At 39.3% G+C, this 23,993-nt stretch overlaps 1 non-coding gene across 1 annotated transcript; it reads left to right on the top strand.

Annotated features, from left to right (window-relative positions):
- Window positions 1–9,746: 9,746 nt before the first annotated feature.
- On the top strand, window positions 9,747–9,852 carry LOC141597989 (small nucleolar RNA R71). The gene has a single exon (XR_012523194.1). It is a non-coding gene; the product is annotated as a small nucleolar RNA R71 (small nucleolar RNA).
- Window positions 9,853–23,993: the final 14,141 nt, after the last annotated feature.

The following is a 23,993-nucleotide window of genomic DNA, read 5'->3' as shown; positions in this document are numbered from 1 at the left end:
AGAGTAAGGTGCAGAGTAAGAGGCACCCTAAATCAAGGACTACTCAGCAGTGGCAGCCTAAGGTGCAGACTACCAAAACAGCTCCTCAAAAAGTGACTGTGGCTAAGTCTATCACCCCTAAGGTGGTCACTCCCAGAGTTACTGTGCCTACTCCTAAGAAGATAATTCAGCATACTCCTTTGAACAGATCTAAGACACCTGCTGTGTAAGGGATGGGTACTGTGACTCATAGGCCTAATACTCCTGCTAGACCCATTATCAGGCTCAGCAGACAAGAATTGATTGATCATGGGCCTAACTCTACTTTCTTTGGTCAATATTCTTTTTTGGAAGCTTTAAACAATGCTACCCCTAGGGTGGGGATTGGGACGAGGTGCAGATTTTACCCCCGAGGGGGGTGGGTCACAATGATGGGCTTCTGGAATGTCAGGGGGTTAAATAGTCCAAACAAGCAAAAGTATGTTAAGTGGTTTTTGCAGCATCATGATATTGGATTATTTGGCCTCCTTGAGACGAAGGTTAAGCCTTCGTCTCTAAATAGGGTCAGAGACAGTCTTTGTACTGGGTGGTGTGTTTCAACTAATTCCCAGTGGCATAAAGGGGGAAGGGTGTGGCTCTGATGGAAGCCTCATTTGTATCAACTCCAGTTTCTGGAATATAATGCCCAGTTTATTCATGTGAAGGTGGGGGAGTTAAATTCTGGTGGTTCATTCTATCTTACAATGGTATATGCCTTCAATGATTTGCAGGACAAAAAAGATTTATGGAATAGACTTAATCATTTTAAGAGTATTATTAATGGCCCTTGGATTGTTATGGGGGATTTTAATACAGTTCTCAGTCCTTGTGAAAGGTTGGGGGGACAGTCAACTGAGGAAAAAATTGCTGATTTTCAGGATTGTGTGGACTGCGGTAACTTAGTGGACATTGCTGCTACTGGTTCTATTTCACTTGGAATAATAAGCAGGAAGCAGCTACTAGAGTGTACAGCAGGTTGGATAGGGCATTAGTGAACCATGATTGGGTTAATGATAGAGCTGATTACTATGCTCATTTTCATGTGGAGGGGTATTTTGACCACACCCCTTGCATTATCCAGAGGCAGTCTTCAACTTGCCAGAGGAAAAGGTCCTTTAAGTATTTTAATATGTGGAGTGGTGTGGATCTTTTTATCCCAACTGTCCAAAAGATTTGGGAGCATGGTATCTATGGTACTCCTATGTTTCAGATTGTTCAGAAGCTTAGGATGCTCAAGAATCCCTTAAAAGCTTTGAATAGAGATTTATTTGGTGATGTTGAGAACAATTGTATGAGGGCTTGGAAGTATCTTGAGTATATTCAGACCCAGCTGAGAAGTGATCCTACTAACTCTAACTTGATTACTACTGAGTTAGTAGCTTTGAAGGAGTATCAGGAGTTGCAAACTGCTTGTAATAGTTTCCTGGTCCAAAAATCAAAAGCAGTTTGGCTTACTGATGGTGATTCTAATACTAAAATGTTTCACAGTTATATGAAGAGCAGACATGCTAGAAATAAGGTTCTTCAAATTACTGATGTGGAGGGGCATTGCTGTACTGAGCCTGATGATATTCAGCAGGCTTTCCTAACTTTTTATCAACAGTTGTTGGGTGAGTCTGCTGACCTGAAGCCAGTTAAAGCAGCTGTGGTTAAGAAGGGCCCTATTTGTTCTGATGAGCACTGGCAGATTTTGTTGAGTCCAGTGACTAATGAAGAGATCAAGGATGCTTTGTTTTCTATCCCTAATCATAAAGCTCCTGGCCCTGATGGTTACTCAAGTGCCTTCTTTAAGGACTCTTGGGAGATCATTGGGGGTGATATCTGTAAGGCCATTGCAGATTTTTTTACTCATAGAAGACTTCTAAAACAAATCAATCATACTCTGGTTACTCTGATCCCAAAAGTGCCTTTACCTGAGGATGTGACCCAATTCAGGCCCATTACTTGTTGTAATGTCCTGTATAAGGTTATTTCTAAGCTCCTTTGTGCTAGGCTGGCCAAGATCCTCCCTCATATTATCAGTCCTAATCAAGGAGGTTTTATCCAGGGAAGGAATATTATTGAAAATATACTTGTTTGCCAAGATATCGTAAGATTGTATAATAGGTCATCTGTCTCCCCTAGATGTCTTATTAAAGTTGACCTAAAAAAAGCTTATGACTCAGTCAATTGGTCCTTTCTCTTCCAGATGCTGAGAGCTTTGAACTTTCCTCCTCATTTTATCACAATGATTCAGGAGTGTGTGACCACTGCTTCCTATTAACTGGTGCTTAATGGTGAAGCTTTTGGTTTTTTTCATGGGAAACAAGGTTTGAGACAAGGAGATCCCCTCTCTCCTTTGTTATTTACAATTGCAATGGAGTATCTGTCTAGGGTCCTGAACTTTGCTACTGAGGTGCTACCTTTCAAATTTCATTCTCTTTGCAGTAGGCTTAAATTGCAGCACCTTATGTTTGCTGACGATTTGTTGCTCTTTTCCAAAGGTGATACTCAGTCTGTTATGGTTTTGTTGAGGTCTTTTGCCACCTTTTCTGCAGCTTCAGGTCTACAAATGAATAAGCACAAGTCTAACATCTATTTTTCTGGAGTTCAGAGAAAGGTTAGGGACTATATTATTGGGCTTTCTGGTTGTGTTGAAGGACAGCTCCCTTTTAAATACCTGGGTATACCCATCACTGCTGGTAGACTAGGTAAAAAGGAATGCCAGATCCTGATTGAAAAAATTGTCGAGAGAATCAGGTCTTTTGGAGCTAGGAAGCTCTCCTATGCTGGGAGGCTTGTTTTGGTTAAATCTGTTCTTACTTCACTTTTTACTTATTGGGCAAATATTTTTATGATTCCTAAAGGTGTGATGAAGAAGATAGATAGTATCTGTAGGAATTATATGTGGGATGGCACCAGTGTTTACCTTAGAACACCTATGGTTAATTGGGAAAAGGTGTGTACTCCTCAGAGTGAGGGGGGACTTGGACTTAGATATAGCCTTGACTGGAATAGGGCTACCATTGGGAAACTAGTTTGGTGGATATATAGCAAGCCTGATAGTTTGTGGGTCAAATGGGTGCATCAGGTATATATCAGAGGCAGCAGTTGGGATAGTCATGTTCCTAAGACTCATATGAGCTGGAACTGGAAGACTATCTGCAGAGTTAGAGATGATTTTCAGTCTGGTTATGGTGCTGGTATTTGGCTTGCTGATAAGAAGGGGTATACTGTGTCCTCTGGATATGAGTGGATTCGACATAAGGAACAGAAAGTTGGATGGGCAAAACTGATTTAGAAGAGTTGGGCTTTGCCTAAACATAAATTCTTGGCATGGTTAATCCTTAGGAATGCCCTGAATGTTAAAGCTAGACTGTTCAAACATGGCATTTGTCAGGATGATCTATGTTGCCTGTGTAATGTTGGACAAGAGACAGTTGAACATGTTTTTAAAGACTGTCAGTATACATCAATGATACTGGCAGGGGTTTGTGCTTGGCTCTGCATTCCTAGTCCTTCTGTGAATGGGATAATATGGGTGGGAAGAAGAAATTGGAGCCTGCTGAAGAGAAACGTCTATTTGGCTGCTATCATGGCAGTCTATTATGCAGTGTGGCATCAAAGAAATCAAGCAAGATTGGAAGGGATCATCTTGAGACCGAGCATAGTGATTTACCAGATTCAACAATGCATCAAATTAAGAATGATTAGATGTAAGATTATAACAAATGTAGATGCAAACTGGATGGCTTCTATATTATAGGAGCTACTCTTAATTATTTGTCCTTAGTTTGTAATAGTTGCTTTTGTGCTTAATGAGAAGACTTACCTTCTACCAAAAAAACAACTCATTAGCAACAAGAATCCCCTAACAATGTCAATTTACGGAAACCCGAATCAAAATCAGACGTGAATCGCAAATTAGGGTTTCGAGATTTTGGGGAAAACGGTTTTAATCGCCTCCTCGTTGCTAGCTAGTGTCGAAAATCAAGGGGGAAAGGGTAGAATAAGCGATTAAAGCATCGAAAAGACAAGAAATCAATCCCATAAATCAATTTCCCAAAATCGATTTTTCCATCTCAAATGCACATTATTCGAAAATTTCGCATAAAACCGCAGTAAAATCGAAAATAGAGCATTGAAATGGGATTAGAGACATACCTTGAAGAAACTTGAAGATTAAAGCAAGAAAAATCAAGTGTAAGACGAGATTTCAGGTGAAAATCGCGAAAAGGGGGATGAAATTAGGGTTTGCTTATGATTTTCTGAGTTTGTTTTTTTTTTGGTGTTGACCAGGAGTATCCCCTACCGAAAGTGAATGAATGAATTTAATGGTGAAAACTTCCAAGTTTGGCTTTTTCAGTTGTAAGAGTCGGAATCGAACCCCGACCACTTGTTTAAGAGATGAGAGCCCTTACCACTCACACCAAACTTTGGTAGATTTTACGAGTTTGTGAAAGTGAATGAATGAATGAGTTTCCCTTTTTAGTTGTATTCTGGTCCCCGAGGTCGATCGACCACTAACTTGGACCTCTTTCATTTAACGACTTCTGTATTGGTCGATCGACTTATTGACCCAGTCGATCGACCAATATTCCTGCACAGTAGCTTCTGCTTTCTCCGCTTCAGTCGATCGACTGAACCACTTAGTCGATCGACTGCTAGAGCTGGCAATTAGACTTTAATTCGTCAAAATTCATTTGTGCCATCATAATTTCCTGTCTTTCTCTCACAAACATCCAGTAAGCCACCTACGCACTTTGCATAAAATAAATTCCTACAAAAATTATCAATGGCGCACATATTCCCAAACCAAGAAATTGCAAATTAAAAGGAATTAAAGAATACAAAAGAACTCAAAAATGCAAATTAAATGAAATAACAAAATAAAATTCCTAAATTACAAATAATTACAACCTGAGTTGCCTCCCAGTTAGCGCTGGTTTAAGAGGTCCCGCACGACCTTTTTACCTCACTTTGCATCATCCGATAACGGGTCGAAGTATAATACCTCGTCTTTCCCAACATATGCATCTGATCCGTGATAATGCTTCACATATTGGCCATTAACCTTGAACCTTTCTCCAGCAGAGGTCTCCAATTCAACTGATCCGAACTTTGTGACTGCTGTGACCGTGTAAGGGCCAGTCCACCTGGATTTCAGCTTACCAGGAAATAAACGGATACGAGCGTTAAAAAGAAGTACCTTATCGCCAATATGGAACTCGCGCTTGATGATTCTCTTGTCGTGCCGCGCTTTGTTTTCTCCTTGTAGACTCTTGCATTGTCATAGGCCAGCACCTAAATTCCTCCAGCTCATTCAAATTTGTGTCATGCGTTTCTCACGAGAGAGGTTAGGATCCAAATTCAAATCACAAATAGCCCACCAGGACTTACGCTCTAACTCAACAGGTAAATGACATGTCTTACCATAAATCAATCGGTATGGTGACATCCCGATTGGCGTTTTAAACGCAGTTCTATAAGCCCATAAGACATCATCAAACTTAAGACTCCAGTCTTTTCGTGATTTAGAAACAACTTTAGCTAAGACTTCTTTCAATTCTCTGTTAGAAATCTCAACCTGACCACTAGTTTGGGGATGATACCCCAAACCTCTACGATGTTGGACACCGAATTTAGTCAATAAAGCACTAAGTTGTTTCTCTTTAAAATGCATTCCCCCATCGCTAATGACAACCCGGGGACACCAAAACGAGAGAAAATAATCTTTTTACACAGTTTAATCACGGCCTTTGCATCGCAATGGGGAGTAGCAATAGCTTCCACCCATTTGGATACATAATCTACAGCTACGAGGATATATTTATTACCTTGACTGCTCGGAAAAGGTCCTTGATAATCAATGCCCCAGACATAGAAAATCTCAACCTCAAGAATGCCTACCTGTGGCATCTCATGTCTCTTGGAAATATTCCCCGATCTTTGACAAGCATCGCACTCGGCAACAAAATTGCGACAATCTGCATGCAAAGTTGGCCAATAGAAACCAGATTAGAGTACCTTAGCTACAGTCCTGGACGGACCGTGATGACCACCATAAGCAGAAGAGTGGCAAGCCTCTAGGATATCCTTCACCTCCCATTGAGGTACGCATCTCCGGATGAGACCGTCTGCGCATTCCTTGAAAACATAAGGATCATCCCAAAAATATTGTCTAGCATCATAAGCAAACCGCTTCTTCTGCTGCCATGAAAGCTCGGGTGGTATCCTACCTGTCACAGCAAAGTTAGCAAAATCAGCAAACCACGGAGGTGGATGAGACCCTGAAGTAGTAATAGCTAACAGACTCTCATCAGGAAAAGAATCATTAATAGGTAACGAATCCTCCCTTTCTCGTCACCGTTTGCAAACGAGATAGGTGGTCACCACCACATTCTCGCTCTCCTTTCTTGTCTTTGATCTCCAAATCAAACTCCTGCAAAAGGAGTATCCACCTCAAAAGCCTCGGCTTCGCATCTTTCTTAATAAAGAGAGTCTTCAACGCTGCATGATCAGTATAAACAATAACCTTAGAACCTAACAAATAAGACCGAAATTTGTCTAAGGCAAAAACTACAGCTAGAAACTCCTTCTCAGTGGTAAAATAATTAATTTGAGCCTCATCTAGAGTTCGGCTCGCATAATATATGGCATTCAAAGCTTTATTCTTCCACTGTCCCAAAACTGCACCAACCGCATAAACGCTGGCATCACATATGATCTCAAATGGGAGGTCCCAATCAGGCGGCTGAATGATTGGCACAGAAACTAAGGCCTCCTTTAACCTATTAAAAGCGACAAGGCACTCATCAGTAAATTCAAACACAGCATCCTTAAGAAGCAATTGTGTAAGTGGTTTAGCAATTTTTGAAAAATCCTTAATGAAACGCCGGTAAAAACCAGCGTGACCTAGGAAACTCCTCACTCCTTTAACATTCACGGGAGGAGGTAATTGCTCAATCACCTGCACCTTTGCCTTATCAACATGTATACCTTTATCAGAAATTAGATGCCCTAACACAACTCCCTCATTGACCATAAACTGACACTTTTCCCAGTTTAAAACAAGATTAACATCTATACAACGCTGCATGACTTTATCAAGGTTAGCTAAACAACGATCAAAGTCACTACCATAAACTGAGAAATCATCCATGAATACTTCCATAATATTCTCTATATAATCAGAAAAAATCCTCATCATGCACCTCTGAAAGGTAGCGGGGGCGTTACACAATCCGAAAGGCATTCTACGATATGCAAAAACACCACGTGGGCGGTAAAAGTGGTCTTACTCTGATCGTCCGGATGAATAGGGATCTGAAAGAACCCTGAATATCCGTCTAGAAAACAGAAAAATTTGTTAGAAGCAAGTCTTTCAGTCATTTGGTCAACAAAAGGGAGGGGGAAGTGGTCTTTCTTGGTGGCGGCATTCACCGTCTATAATCAATGCACATCCGCCACCCCGTCACTACTCGAGTTGGTATTAATTCATTTTTCTCATTTTTAACCACGGTAGTCCCTCCTTTCTTCGGGACTACCTGAATCAAACTAACCCACTTGGAGTTGCCAACTGTATAAATAATACCTGCATCGAGTAATTTCATCACCTCGGCCATAACAACTTCCTGCATCTTCGGGTTCAACTTGCGTTGACCACATGTCTGCGTAAGGCTTGTGGCCTTCCTCCACTCTATCCTGTGCATACAAACATCAGGGCTGATGCCCTTAATGTCATCCAAAGAGTAACCCAAAGCCTTCCTGTTTTTCTTAAGCACACACATCAAAGCAGACAGCTGGTCATCATTAAGTTTAGAGCTAACAATAGCTGGGTACTGCTCCGTATCATCTAGAAAAACATACTTAAGATTAGGAGGAAGTGGCTTACGCTCTGGCACCTTTACCTCTACAACATAGACAGAATCAGCTTCAATGGTGTAGCAAGTGTTGACCAAGTTCTCGTTGGCTAGGCTCAAGAGCATCTCATCTTCTTCTTCACTGAGCTCGTAGCTCTCCATTGAGGCTACCAAAGCATTTGGCTCCTCAGCATTCTCCACTGTATTACCTGCACACTCATCTAAACGGGTTAGATCAGCTAAGGGATCCTTGGCTAAGGATTCCCTCCAATTATAAGTAACAGCCCTGTCAACAATATCAATGGAGTAACACGTATCATCGTCAGCAGTCGCCTTGTGAGCAAGGCTGAACTCAATTGTGTCATCTCCTACCTCTAAGGTGATGGTTCCGCGTTTGACATCTATCACAGCCCCAGCTGTATGTAAAAACGATCTGCCTAAAATAATAGGTATCTGAATGTCCTCTGCAATGTCCAAAACAACGAAATCGACAGGAATAAAAAAATTACCCACTCGAACGGGTACATCCTCTAGAACTCCTATAGGTCTCTGAGTCGATCTATTTGCCATTTGAACGGTAATATCGGTCACCTTAAGTCTACCAATATTTAACCTTTCGCAAAGAATACGGCATGACACCGACACTGGCCCCTAAGTCACAAAGGGCCTTTCCAATTACGTGGTTACCTATAGTGCAAGGAATTGAAAAACTACCCGGGTCCTTTAATTTAGGTGGCACATTAATTTGCGAAAGAGCATTACATTCTTCCACAAAAGCAACATTACCATCATCACGAAAATTTCTCTTACGATTTAAAATATCTTTCATGAATTTAGCGTAAGAGGATACCTGGGTAATTAAATCAGTGAACGGAACCGTTACCTCGAGATTCTGGACCATCTCCAGAAACTTACCAAACTTACGCTCCAGCTTAGTAGCCTTCAAACGCTCCGGATACAGGACTGCAACACTGGCCGTAGGATCAGTAATCTTCGGCTTTCGTAGGTTTAAAACCCCCGTCAAATCATCAATGAGTGAAGAATCATGCGAACTAGTTGACGGATTTGCATCCTGCTCTGGGCTTCCAGTCGATCGACTGATATGAGTGGTCGATCGACCAACTTGGCTGGACGTGAACAGTTCCTGTTCAGAATTGATTTCGTTAGGTGATCGATCGATCGATCGACAATGTTGGTCGATCGATTGATCATCTTGGTGTGAATAGTTTCGATCGAAACTATTTTATCTGACGCTTCAGTCGATCGACTGACAATGTTGGTCGATCGACTAGAAGTACTGGCAATTGAGCTCGTTTTTGCACCAGAATTTAAACGAGCTTCTTCATCATTTCCCGAGTCTTCCTTTGGCTCGTCGGGACTTTCATAAGAGAGGCCACTTCTGAGATTAATGGCATTAATCGTTTCAATCGGCCCTTCACATTTGCTTGAAGAATTAGCAACTTGCTTAGCCTCTATATTCTCCAATTGCTTCACAAAATTCTTTGAGGACTCAATCCCTTTGCTTCCATATTCGCCACTTGAACCAAAAGGAGTTGGACCATTTCTCTCAACTTCTCGATCTCATCTGAGTTTTGAACAGGTATTTCAACTTTCTCCTTGGAAGCATCAGAAATCTCGAGCTTCTCGAGACGGCCAGTAATAGAAGTTATAAGTGTCACAACGGCACTCATTTCATCACTTTGCTTTCGTGACTTTCCACGTGAACTTCCAAACTCAGCTCTATGGACTGCCATCTCCTCAATAGTGTTCCAACCTTTACTTTGACCGGTATTGTTTTGGAACCTACCATTAGCAGCTGCATCCAGGATGACCTTGTAATCATCATAAAGAGCATTATAAAATAGGTTGCAAAGATACCATTGCTGGAAACCATGGTGAGGGACAGCTCGGACCAAATTTTTGAAACGTCCCCATGCTTCGCAAAAACCCTCATCGCTCCTTGCTGAAACTTGTGATTTTACTTCTCGGGCGTCGGTCTTTGAAAGTGGGAAGTACTTCTTGTAGAAGGCTAATGCTAGAGATGTCCAGTCCGTGACTCTAGTTGCTACCCTATCAAGGTAGCGGTACCAATCTCGCGCTGAATCCTTCAAGGAGTATAAGAACATCAACCCCTTTACTTCATCCTGAGTCACCCCACTGGTATAGGTATGGAACAATGATGAGTCCGTGAAAATTTCCATATGCTTCAAGGGGTCCTCATCTGGTAGACCAGCAAACTGATTTCGCTCCACTAAATCGATATAAGAGGAACGAAATTCGAAGTTACCCGTAGTAGGGGTAGGTAACTGGTGCCCCTTTGGAAAATGGTGTTCCTTTGGCTGTAGATTATCATATATTGTAGCCATAATTGCCAAAATGAGAGTACTCAAGTCTTCCTCTCAAAAACCTGTCTTCTAACTGTGCAAAAGCAAAACTAGAAGCAAAGGTAAGCAACGGTCTCAAGGAACCAAAGTTCCTTGAGACAAGAAAAATAAACTAAAAATAAAGCAAACAGAATTACACCGTCTCCCCGGCAACGGCGCCAAAATTTGATACCGTCGTTTTGTATCAAAATTAAATTTATAATTCCAAACTAAAACTATAGCTAGTGATAGTAAGGGTCGAACCACAGAGAGACAAGGTTGATTTTGTTTGCTATTTTTCAGTCTATAAAAGTAACAATTAATTGGGGGGTTTTGAGATTGGTTGACTAAATTGACTAAATGTTAAAATGAAATTTCTCAACAAGATAAAAAAGGGATCGGGAAATTCGGTTCACCATGGCAATGGTCAGGACAATAAGGTAACAAAAATCCTATAATACGGTCTCAGGGGGTATAAGCAAGCCTTTCGATCTATGCTCAAATTAACCTTGCGGTCTTCTAATTCCCCGAAATTTCTCAAAGCTTTCACTCAAGAGAAATTCCAATCTAATGATAGTTCTAATTACTAATCTTTCAATCTAGCAAAAAGACATATCAACAGACGACAAAATCGAAACGGAAGAATTCATGCTAACAAACAATCCTAATTTATGCCATGGTTCACCTCATTCCCAATCAAAACAATTAGCTACGCATGACTAAAACTAAAACAATTGCTAAATTGACAACAAAGAACAAGATTGACATGATTGAATTTAAATAAAAGACAAAAGACAAGAGATGAATTTCTGGAATTAAATTGGTAAAACAAGAATTAAAATAACAAGAATTAAAAGAAGAAAGGAATTGCATAAAAACATACTAATTGAATTAAAGAACAAAGTATCGAATTCGAGGTTTTCCGTCAGCAAAGCTAGATCTAAAAACTGAGTTCTTCAATAATGAAAAGCATAACCTAATAATTGCTGCGTTCTACTGATAAAAGATGCCAAAGGTTAATTACAAGTTGGGCTTTTAAAAGTCTAACACGAAGAAATAATTCTCAGCTCGAAGACTGGTCGATCGACCGGTCAGCATGGTCGATCGATCGGTAAATGCGAGCAAATGACTTACGCTTGATTTCAACGGTCGATCGATCGGGGGAGTAGTCGATCGACCGGTAATCTTGTCAAAGGGCTCTATTTGTTCCTTCAAATCAGCTCTTCACTCCTTTGCACGCATCCCAAGGTGGGTGAATCCGAATCTCCTTCTTCTAGGCTTCCTTGAAGTTGCCCCCGAGAGACGAATTAGGCTTGATTTAGCTTACTTCCACTCATTCCTGCAATAAATCATAGAAAATGCAAAGTAAACCGTTTCGGGAGAAATAGTAGCCTTAAGCTAACAATTATGCATGGAAATACGTGCCAAAACCACAGATAAAGTGTATAGAATATGCACGTATCAATAGCCAAGCTCACTATGATTTGTGAACCAATTTTCATGAAGCTTCGCGCCTCTGATCACACCGATTGGGACGATGACTGTCAAAAAGCCTTCGACAGGATAAAGGAAATCATATCCAAGCCTCCTGTCCTCATGCCACCTCAGTAGGGAATTCCCTTATCCCTATACCTGACTGTCACCGACACAGCCATGGGAGCAATGCTAGTACAAACAGTCGACGGCGAAGAACGAGCCATCTACTACATCAGCAAAAAGTTCATCGAGTACGAAACAAGGTACACCCAATTGGAAAAGACATGCCTTGCCCTGGTCTGGTCAACAAAGAAGCTGCGACATTACATGCTCAGCTACACGGTTCACATCTACTCTACGACGGGTCCGGTCAAATACATCTTTGAAAAACCCGTACTAAATGGAAGGCTGTCTAGATGGACACTCATGGTATCCGAATTTGACCTCAAATTCGTACCCCTCAAGTTTATCAAGGGAAGGGCAGTTGTCGATTTCCTAGCAGAAAATCCAGTCAATGAGGTTCCAACGATCGACACATGGTCACTTCCCGACGAAGACATCCTTTGTGCCGACACCGATGCATGAGACCTATACTTCGACGGTGCATCAAACCTGAGAGGCTTCGGGGTAGGAATCCTTCTAATATCGTTAGAAGGAGAACATATTCTGATCTCAGTCAAGCTAGACTTCGTCGTCACCAACAATGCCGCCGAATACGAAGCATGCCTCATCGGCCTACAGGCGGCCATAACACTTGGCATCAAGAAGTTGAGGGTCCACGGCGATTCCTTACTCATCATCAATCAGGTGTCCGGGTAATGGAAAATACGAAGCGACAGCTTAGCACCCTACCAACCAAAAATTAATCAAGAGGCCGAATTCTTCGACCAAGTCGACTACTTCCACTTGACACGCGAGGAAAATCAATTTGTTGATGCCTTAGCAAAACTTATCGCGCTCGTCAACATACTTGACGACATGACATCGATGCCCCTATGTTTTGAGAGAAGGAGCGAGTCAACTCACATCTGCGCCATCAACAACGACGAGGAGAACCATGTCGAACCTTAATACCAAGCCATCCTCAACTATAAAACTAAAAACGAATTTCCTCACAACTCTGATACAAGAGGACAAAGAGCCATCCGTTTACTTACGTCACAATTCGTGATAAACCAAGAACAACTATATAAAACAACACCCCAAGGGATCCTTCTCCTTTCCATTGATCACCACAAAGCCAGAAAAGTTATGGGAGAGGTCCACGACGGAGAATGCAGCCCTCACATGAGCGCAATGATATTAACACGAAAAATCATGCGACTGGGCTACTACTCGACCACCATGGAAGCCGATTGCAGAAACTACGTCAAACATTGCCACAATTGTCAAATCTTTGTCAACATACAACACATACCACCATCCCTCTTATACACCATGACATCACCCTGACCTTTCTCGACATAGGCATCGACATCATCAAAAAAGTCAACCCGATAGGCACCAAAGGGCATTGCTTTCTCCTCGTCGCAATCTACTACTTCACCAAATAGGTAGAAGCACAGTCCTACACAGTCTTGACCGCCAAACAAGTGGCCAAGTTCATCCAGGACAACATCATCTGCAGATATGGGGTACCCCATGAAATCATCAGCAACCAAGGCTCCCACTTCCGGGCGGAAACACAAGCCTTGCTGGACAAATACAAAATCAAACGACATCGATCATCACCATATCGTCCCCAAACCAACGGAGCGGTAGAGATAACAAACAAAACTCTTGTCACCATCATCAAGAAGATGCAGGACAATCACCGCGATTGGCCGAGCAAACTCCCATTCGCACTTTGGGGGTACCGAACCTCCATTCGAACACCAACATGAGCCACCCTCTTCTACCTAGCATACGATATGGAGGCGTTTCAACCAGTAGAGTTAGAGGTCCCATCTCTACGCATCCTACTGGAAAATCAAGTTCCTGAGGTGGAATGGACCCGCCGATGGTTCGAACAACTCACACTCCTTGACGAATGGTGACTCAACGCCTTGCACAATGTCCAGCTATACCAACGACGTATACAACAGGCATTCAACAAAAAGTCAAACCCTGGAACATCAAAGAAGGCGAATTGGTCCTCAAGTCGGTTCGAGCACCGTTACCCGTCGATCCGAGAGGGAAATTCAAACCCAATTGGGCCGGGCCATACCTGGTTAAGAAAATACTTTCGGGGGCGCAGTGAGACTGAGTGACCTAAACGGGGAGGATTTCACAAACCCGACCAACCTAGAACAACTCAAGAAATACTACCCTTAAACACTAGTAACAACAAACCTTACCCTAGTTTCACAACTAGTGACCAAAATATCCTTTTCAAGTCAAGTTCCTCAATGCGTTCTAATTTTTGAAATTGCATGGTTTATAGAGTCTAAGTTATGGCACCGTGCCATATTTCCAATGACCTTTGATCTGTCCAAGGCAACATACATTTGCACTCAAACAAAAACACCTGAACTACGAGCATGGATTGATTTCACCTCTTCAGGTGGATATGTAGGCAGTCCTTTCTTACACAAGAAGGATACAACCACAACACCTGATGTGACTCTTATTTGCGTACATTTAGTCCCCTAATTTAACCTATTTTGCATACTATTATAACATTTCATGGCCATTTTATCCGTCAAATGCTTTCTATTTTGCTTTCCTAGTGCATTTTATATGTCTTATAGGAAAGGAGATAATGAGGCGGAATTCCCGTCTCTCGCGCATATTCGGAAGCTTGTTGACGATCTTGGATGGACTAAGTATGAAGAGGAGGCAAGAATGATAACCAGGGAAGTAGGAATAAAGAGCATATAGAAGCATCATAGGCTTAGAAGCAAGAAAAAGGGAAACAGCAGCTCAACCCGCGCGGGTCAAGCTGAAGTAGAGCGGGATACTCCTCAACCCGCCCGGGTTCAGGCTCAGGTTGCTCGTATTTCGCTCGGGACGAGTGGATTGTTGGACATAAGGCTTTTCCTTGCTACGTGATCCGCGCATATCCCTCGGGAGTTGCAATTCCGTGCTCAAACATTTAGCATTGTTATTTATTAATCTACCCTTACTTAACCTAATGATGTGCCACTATATATACTCCATTTGTAATAATCAAAGGACCAAGTTTCCTTAGATTAAATCAAGTTTCCTTAGATTAAATCAAGTTCTCTTAGATTAGATTAAGCTTTCATTAGGAGTAAATTAGAATAGATTAATCTCAATTATTCCACAAAATAACATATTAATCTTTCCTTAATCATTATTCAAGTTTATTATTATTGGGTAATTGAAGATTATTGGGTTATTATTGGAGAATTGACAACTCTTCATCAATCAATCAAGTTCTCTTATTTTATTCTTAGCTTTATTATTTGGGATCATCTCAAGTAGGTATAATCTCTTTTACTCTTATTTAATAATTGTTAATCACATCATTTATTCATATCATGTTTTGCTTTGTTGGTATGATTGACAACCTTATTACCATGTTAAACTTGATCATGAGTGAGTAGTCTTTTAGCTAGGATTAATGGGGAATTAGGGGAAACAAACATGGGTAATGATTCATGCTTAATCTAATATATTTTCATAATTAATTTTCTTGCTTGTTATGATTTCAACTTATGCACATGTTATGTTTGATGAAATACGAGCCTATGAATCCTTGCATGTTTTACCCATCACCTATCTTTTCAATGAGGCTTGTAAGCTTATACACCAACTCGAGTCTCATTAGACCATGCATATAGTTGAATAGGAAGGATTAAGTCGACTTGTAGGTGTTGTACAATCTAATCGATTCGGCTCCGGGACCCAATCCTTCTCAGGGATTGTAAGCTTATACACCAACACGTTCCCATCACAACAATAAGTGCTTGCTATATAATTGAGAACATGTTTGTATGATCAACTCCCATGAAATCCCTATGAACCCATGATATCCTAGAATTTTTAGTCATTTATTTACATCCTTCCTTTTGTTGCTTGTTTAGTTTCCATTGCTTCTATTAGATTAGAATCATCAACCCATTACAATTGTGACAACCCCAAGCACAACCATAATTAGATTGAACAATTTGAGTACCCCCATCCCATGGATGGACCTCGACTTAAACACTAACTAGTTGTTTGTTGAGAAATATAAATGTGTTTGATTGAGAGCCCCAACGACACTCTCATCAAAATGGCACCGTTGCCGGGGACGGTGTTGTGTATTTGAATTATTCTTTTGTCTAGTTTTAGTTGTGCTTCTTTTTCTTGAGTTTTATTGTACTTGTTTTATTTCATTTGATCAACCAGTTTGCAGAAATTGCTTAGGAATCCGGGCAGGTCACTTCTAACCCACTTGTGTTTAGCTACTAACCCGTGTATGCTCCATTTTTCAGCCACAACTTTGCTCTACACTCAAATCTCACCTGCTATCTTCATCTTCTACCTTCAAGCTCAACCCCAACTCACAAAAATCACTCAAATGACCATCAAATCCAACCAAATCACCATCAAATTACTCTAAAAATCATTCTAATCCATTTCTACACAATAAAAACCAACTTTCCAACCTTCTACATTGCTTCTAGTGTTCTAATAAGGCATTTTCAAGGTTGTTTGGCTCTTATTTGTGAAGATTTGAAGTATTCTTGAGTAGTGATACTTGTTGGATTTTAAGACTACAACAATGAGTTTTTGGGGCAAGAGTAAGACTACTACTACTAAGGGATCAAAGAGGAGAAAAGGAAGCATTTCTAATGCTCCACTGGAGTTCCAAATCCAAGAAGAGGAGCTAGTACTGGAGGTAGAGCAACTTGATGATTTCCTGGAGATAGTATTCATCAAAAATGAGTATAGGAGGCGGTTTGTGAAACTACTAGGTAAGGAATTCGAGCCTACTCGTTTCATTTGTCGTCAAATTTTGGATAAACTTGGAATTGAAGAACAAACCGAGTCTTTGTTTAGAGGAATAGGTCTTGAGACTTTGTTTAATATGAATGAGGAAACATATCTTAGCCTCACCTTGGAATTTTTTTGAGTCTCAAAGTTTTTGAAGGAGAAAGATATGGGGTGTCTTTGGAATTTAGGTTGTATAATGGGACCCATCAAATACATTTGGGTACCTTTGGTGAAATCTTTGGACTTGCGATACCCGAGACCGACCTTGAGAAACCCGTGGGGTTCACAGAGTCACACTTGTGGAGAGCGATCACCGGGTTGAAATTAAATGGTTTTAAGAGGTGTCATGCCTTTTACATTCATCATCCGGTTATTAGAGTGTGGCATCAATTTATAGCGGGGACTATTCATGGAAGGAGTGACACGGGAAGTATGAGTCAACTTGACATAACTTTTCTTGAGTCATATTTGAATGTCCAAGGTTTGCCAAAGTACAACTTTAATCCCGCACTTTAATAACTTGTCCGGTTTCGAAATCTAGAAAGGGGTGCGACAAAGTATAACACCCGCTATTTTTAATAATTTATTATTTAAATGTCCTAAAACAATATTATCTAATTATCAATGTTGGTGAGTTGGTTTTGTATCATGTATAAAATCTTGGCCCATGAACGATTCTATTTAATAAATTAAGCCATAGGGTTTCAACAACTCTCTACTAAGCAAAATCAAAATCTTTCAAGCAAAATCAAAACCCTTTGTTCGTTGTGTACGTAGTTCGGCACGACCATAATTTCCCTCCACCATCTTTTCTTCTTCTTGTTCCTATTGGACTTCTTTCGTATCTATATTTTCTTATTCTGAATACAAAGTTCAGTTATTTTATGGGTAAAGGAGGGAGTCGATTGGATGGCGTTTTTATGTCTATTATCGCATACTTCGATAACTATAGCTGATTAAAGGTAACACGATTTTACCGATCCTATTACTATTATTATTGTTCGGGGTTGCTTTATTATTTGCTATTTATTTGTATTCATCGATTTTGATGATAGGGTGATTATTTGTAACGATTATTTGAATTAATTGTAATTATTAATTTTATCAGTAATTATGATATTTTTATTTCCTATACTATTATGATATTAATGCGAGATGGATGGAGATAATGGTGTAATGGCTTAGTTAGTAGGTTAGAAAGAATTCGTGAGTTATACAAGTTCAATAGCTCATGGATAGGTGTACTACATGAATTACGTCAATTAAGGTTTAGTATTTGTTAGATGATTTGAATGCATGACGAAGAGCACTATATTTTGGAATGTAAAGGAGGTTAAGGATTTGGAAAGCATACCTATAGCTTGTTAATAGCTGTTGGGTTAATTAAGAATTGAGGAATTGAGTACGAGCAAAGTTTGGTAACTGATTAATCTTGCTTTGATTGTATTGTTATTTTGGATTTGTGGTATTATGTTATTATTGTCGTTCTCTTTGTTCTTGGCTAGCGGGTGAGTAGCTTAGAGTTTTACTCTAAGTGTTGAGCACGGTTTTTTGAACCTTGACGATATTGAAATTGAGATTGAGATAGGTTACTTGTATTGAGTTATGAGGCCGTGGTGCCATATTGTGTTTATGGTTCAGAGTGACCCTGGTTATTGAGTTATACTATGAGATTGGAATTGACATTGAGATGGATATATTGTTTCGCGGTCTTATCCGCCAGTTCACTCACCCCTTGTCATTGACTTAGGTTCGACGATGAGAATATGATACATGGCTACTTGGAGTATTATTTTATGAGACGGAGTAATGAGTAAGACGGAGTAGTGAGCTGAGACTTGGTTAATTATGGAGGCGAGATATGAGTATTTTATTAAAGGAATAGTATGGAGCAGGTTTGAGTGTGAGATGAGTTACCGGGGAAAATTTTTATTAATCTCTGTGTTTATTTTTATTTTTACGTGTGTATGTTTCCACGCCATGACCAAAATTATTCTGCTTCTATTGAGGTATTATCTGTTACTCAGCTTTCCGGCTGACGTGTTTTCTCCCTTCGGGGCTACTCGTCATGGGGGTAGTTCCTTTCTATCTTCTGGTTTTATTTCAGGCTTCTTCCGCTGCAGTTCAAAAGTATTTTATTTCAAGTGGATATTTTATTTAAAGATTTCGAAGAAAGATTTATTTCATTTTCTATCTTGTATTATTTACTTTTAAAAATGGATTTGTAATAAGAGACTTTGTATATTAATTATAATATCTCTGTATTTCGGCGCGTTTTATATGTAAAAGTTAGTTTTAATTTAGCCGAAAATCAGGGGTGTTACAATTGGTATCAGAGCGTTGATTTCTTTCTTGGTCATGTGTTAAGATCGTCACATCTTGACACCGCCGAATACACTTTTAAAGCTCTTTCTAAACTTTTGTGACACAAATTGTTTTAAATGTTTTAGTTCGAGGACGAACTTTATTTTTTAAGGCGGGTGGATTGTAATACCAATTATTTTCACAAAGAAATTATCTTATGTTTTCTAAACACGAACTTCGAGGACGAAGTTCTTTTTAAGGGGGAAAGATTATAACACCCTCTATTTTTAATAATTTATTATTTAAATGTCCTAAAACAATATTATCTAATTATCAATGTTGGTGAGTTGGTTTTGTATCACGTATAAAATCTTGGCCCATGAACGATTCTATTTAATAAATTAAGCCATAGGGTTTCAACAACTCTCTACTAAGCAAAATCAAAATCTTTCAAGCAAAAAAAGTTGTATACTACAGCCAACATAATAATTGTAATCACTCTCCTCCTTCTCTCTAAAAACCCTAGCCTCCATCAACCAAATTTGGGGCTTCCATCGACCATTGATCGATGGTAAGCCCCTCAAATAGTTTAATTTATCAAGTACTAGTATGAAATATTATGATTTAATCAATAAAAGTCTCCCTTTTGGTGAGATCCGTTTTTCCGTCTCTATTTTTGGAGTTTTTTCAGTCCTTGTTTTTCTAGAGTTTAGTATTATTATTGGAATTATAGATAAGAGCGGTTTATTGATGATTCTTCATACGACTCTACAATGGATATGCGTTATTCGTCAGCGATCTATGGTGCCAGTAGAAGGTAAATTTTCCCCATCAATGAATCAAACGAAGGATCCCCTTAAAAGCTACATGAAGAGAGCGATACAAGGACGAGCCGAATTGTCATATCATGTTTTGAGATCCGTAGTTTTACAAGAGAAATTTATCCTTTGGTTTCTATTAAAATTGTTTTGGATTATACCTATCTTTTGTAAGTGTCGTTTGGCGTTTTATTAATGAATTAATCTTTTCCTTCAAAAAAAAAAAAAAAAATCTTTCAAGCAAAATCAAAACCCTTTGTTAGTTGTGTACGTAGTTTGGCACGACCATAATTTCCCTCCACCATCTTTTCTTCTTCTTGTTCCTATTGGACTTTTTTCGTGTCTTTATTTTCTTATTCTGAATACAAAGTTCGGTTATTTTATGGGTAAAGGAGGGAGTCGATTGGATGGCGTTTTTATGTCTATTATCGTATACTTCGATAACTATAGTTGATTAAAGGTAACACGATTTTACCGATCCTATTACTATTATTATTTTTCGGGGTTGCTTGATTATTTGCTATTTATTTGTATTCATCGATTTTGATGATATGGTGTTTATTTGTAACGATTATTTGTATTAATTTTAATTATTAATTTTATCAGTAATTATAATATTTTTATTTCCTATACTACTATGATATTAATGCGAGATGGATGGAGATAATGGTGTAATGGCTTAGTTAGCAGGTTAGAAAGAATTCGTGAGTTATACAAGTTCAACAGCTCATGGATAGGTGTACTACATGAATTACGACAATTTAAGGTTTAGTATTTGTTAGATGATTTGAATGCATGACGAAGAGCACTATATTTGGGAATGTACAGGAGGTTAAGGATTTGGAAAGCATACCTATAGCTTGTTAATAGCTGTTGGGTTAATTAAGAATTCAGGAATTGAGTACGAGAAAAGTTTGGTAACTGATTAATCTTGCTTTGATTGTATCGTTATTTTGGATTTGTGGTATTATGTTATTATTGTCGTTCTCTTTGTTCTTGGCTAGCGGGTGAGTAGCTTAGAGTTTTACTCTAAGTGTTGAGCACGGTTTTTTGAACCTTGACGTTATTGAAATTGAGATTGAGATTGGTTACTGGTATTGAGTTATGAGCCCGTGGTGCCATATTGTGTTTATGGTCCAGAGTGACCCTGGTTATTGAGTTATATTATGAGATTGGAATTGACAATGAGATGGATATATTGTTTCGCGGTCTTATCCGCCAGTTCACTCACCCCTTGTCATTGACTTAGGTTCGACGATGAGAATATGATACATGGCTACTTGGAGTATTATTTTATGAGACGGAGTAATGAATAAGACGGAGTAGTGAGCTGAGACTTGGTTAATTATGGAGGCGAGATATGAGTATTTTATTAAAGGAATAGTATGGAGTAGGTTTGAGTGCGAGATGAGTTATTGGGGAGCGTTTTTATTAATCTCTGTGTTTTTTTTTTATTTTTACGTGTGTATGTTTCCACGCCATGACCAAAATTATTCTGCTTCTATTGAGGTATTATCTGTTACTCAGCTTTCCGGCAGACGTGTTTTCTCCCTTCGGGGCTAGTCGTCATGAGGGTAGTTCCTTTCTGTCTTCTGGTTTTATTTCAGGTTTCTTCCGCTGCAGTTCAAAAGGATTTTATTTCAAGTGCAGATTTTATTTAAAGATTTCGAAGAAAGATTTATTTCATTTTCTATCTTGTATTATTTACTTTTAAAAATGGATTTGTTATAAGAGACTTTGTATATTAATTATAATATCTCTGTATTTCGGCGCTTTTTTATGTAAAAGTTAGTTTTAATTTAGCATAAAATCAGGGGTGTTACACAAAGTCAAAGGGAATTGTGATGGGTGGTCTTGTGACTAGGATGGCCAATGTTTTATGCCCGGGGTTTAATGATGATGAGAGATATGTCGCTCTACCCGGAGATACTTTGCTTGATAAGAAGGATATCTTTAGGCATCACAAATGGTGTAAGTATAATGATTTGGGAGGCATTGATTGGTACACCAAGGGAAGCACTCCATTCACCCTTCCTTGTTGGGACCTTCCTCCTACCACGCCTAGGTCGAGCTACCTTGCACCTATGCCGAGCTACCTCCTCCCCATTGAGAGGATAGCGGCTCCACCACCTAGGAGACGTAAGGAGGCACCTTCTACTCCTTCCCATGCACCATCACCGTCCCAAGGTCCAAGCCTTGGATTTCCAATGTTCCTTTATGGTGTTCGGCCCTCTTATGCGGAGATACCTCCATTCCCCCATGTCTACCGACCCTACTCACCTCCTCCTCCTCCTCCGGACACCCCGCCATCGGCCATGGATATCTTGATGGGTATGATGAGCAACATGGATTTTAGGATCCACCGAGGGCAAAAAGACAACTATTTGGCCCTTTATCCTCAATACTACCATATGGCACAACAAGAGTTTATTGATCCTAATGGTCCTAGGCCTTCTTGGGTGCAACCACACCTTGTGTTTCCAAACCAAGGCATGAATGAATATGAGCAAAGAGGAGGAGAGGAAGAAGAAGAAAGTGAAGATGATGATAGCCTTAATGATGGAGGCTTTGATTGAGATCGTGATTGTAAGACCCTTTCTTTCCCCTATCTCTTATGTATAATTTGTATTGTATTACATCTCACATGATTCATGTAGTTAGTTGCATATAGACTTGAGTTCATGCATAGTCACTAATGACCAAACCTATTCCTTTCTACACTAGAAATAGTGCTAAAATCGGTTTGGGAGGTTTGATCATAGGTGACCATAGTTTACTAGAAATCATGCATCATATAATATAGTTTAGATTGCATTCATTTGTTATATATGTCATTTAGAATTGCATTTAATTAGAGCATGCATTCATTCATATCATTGCATTTATTTCCATAAATTCAAAAATCCAAAAAAACATGTACTTTGTTTTTCATTCCTACTTCTACATGTACATTGAGGACAATGTCCAAAATAAAGTGGGGGATGAGAATTTATATTCCAAAAATACAAAAAAAAAATTAAAAATTTTGAAAAATACAAACACATGTTTTTTTATTTCATAAAATCAAAAACCATAAAAATTTGAAAAATTGAAGAATCAAAAACATGTTCATTCCTTTATAGTGTAATATTGTATATATTGTATATAGTTGTTTGTTTGTTTGTCTATCCTTCTTCACATTGATCGACTACGCCACATCCGAGACATGAGGATCATGAAGACCGCATGGTATGATCTTTCCAATCTCTTTTTTCCTCTTTATGTTAATGACTATGTGGCTTTATTTTGATTGATGCGGTATGAAACAATGTGATTATAGGATTGCATTTAGATTATTTGGCATACTAGTTGGTAAAAACATATGCATTAGGTTGTATAAATGATAGTTGCATCATGGCATATATTTGCATTTAGGAAAAAGTTCTGTGAAAACATTTATTTGGGAAGTTTGACAAGTGTATATAAGGCCCTTGTAGATACTTTTTCTTCTTAAGACTTTGCTCATTAGAATACTTGTAAAATACCCTAGGATGTGTCATGCTAGCATCCTTTGACCCCATGGATTAAGGACTAGTCAAGAGTACCTTGTGGTGTGATAACTCCTTGGTTACCGTTTATTCCAAAGTGACCCTTGAAGCCATGCAACCATCTTTCATATTCTATCACAATTTGTCAACAAAAGGGAATGGTCACAAAAATTGTTCAAATTTGAGTTCAAGAAATGAAAAGAAAAGAAAAAGTTTACAATTTGCATCAAAGAAAAGAGGAGTACAAAAATAAGAACTCCTATGCTTCAAATATAAGCACCCTCGCTACAAATGGGGTGACTTTGAAAATGTTCAAAAAGAAAATGCAAAAAGTTGAAATTGTCAAGTATTGAAATGCCAAACATCAAAAGAAATGGCAAAGAAATGTTCTCAAAATTTCAAATGCCTTAAATTGGGGGGATAACAACAACAAAAGCAAACTCTCATATGAAACTCAAAATACAAATGATCCCTTTTATCCATCAAATCCATTTTTGTGCATGGTAGAAAGGGGACGACCCTTCTTCTTGTCTAGGCAAGAAGGGGAATTCCGTGATCCTCCAGTGTTTCTAACACCATTGGGAGTCTACTCTTGATGAAAGCATTTAACAATTGAGGACAAAGGTACCCTAGCTTGACACAACTTAGAGGTGATTTATTGGTATCCTCCTAGGCTTAGTAGTTTGAAGAAACCGTATCTATGATGGAGTGTGTACCCTTAGA

Source organism: Silene latifolia, chromosome 8 (assembly GCF_048544455.1).
Source record: "Silene latifolia isolate original U9 population chromosome 8, ASM4854445v1, whole genome shotgun sequence".
NCBI lineage: Eukaryota > Viridiplantae > Streptophyta > Magnoliopsida > Caryophyllales > Caryophyllaceae > Silene > Silene latifolia.
Note: the sequence above shows the minus strand (reverse complement) of the source record. Positions and strands in the feature narration are given on the sequence as shown.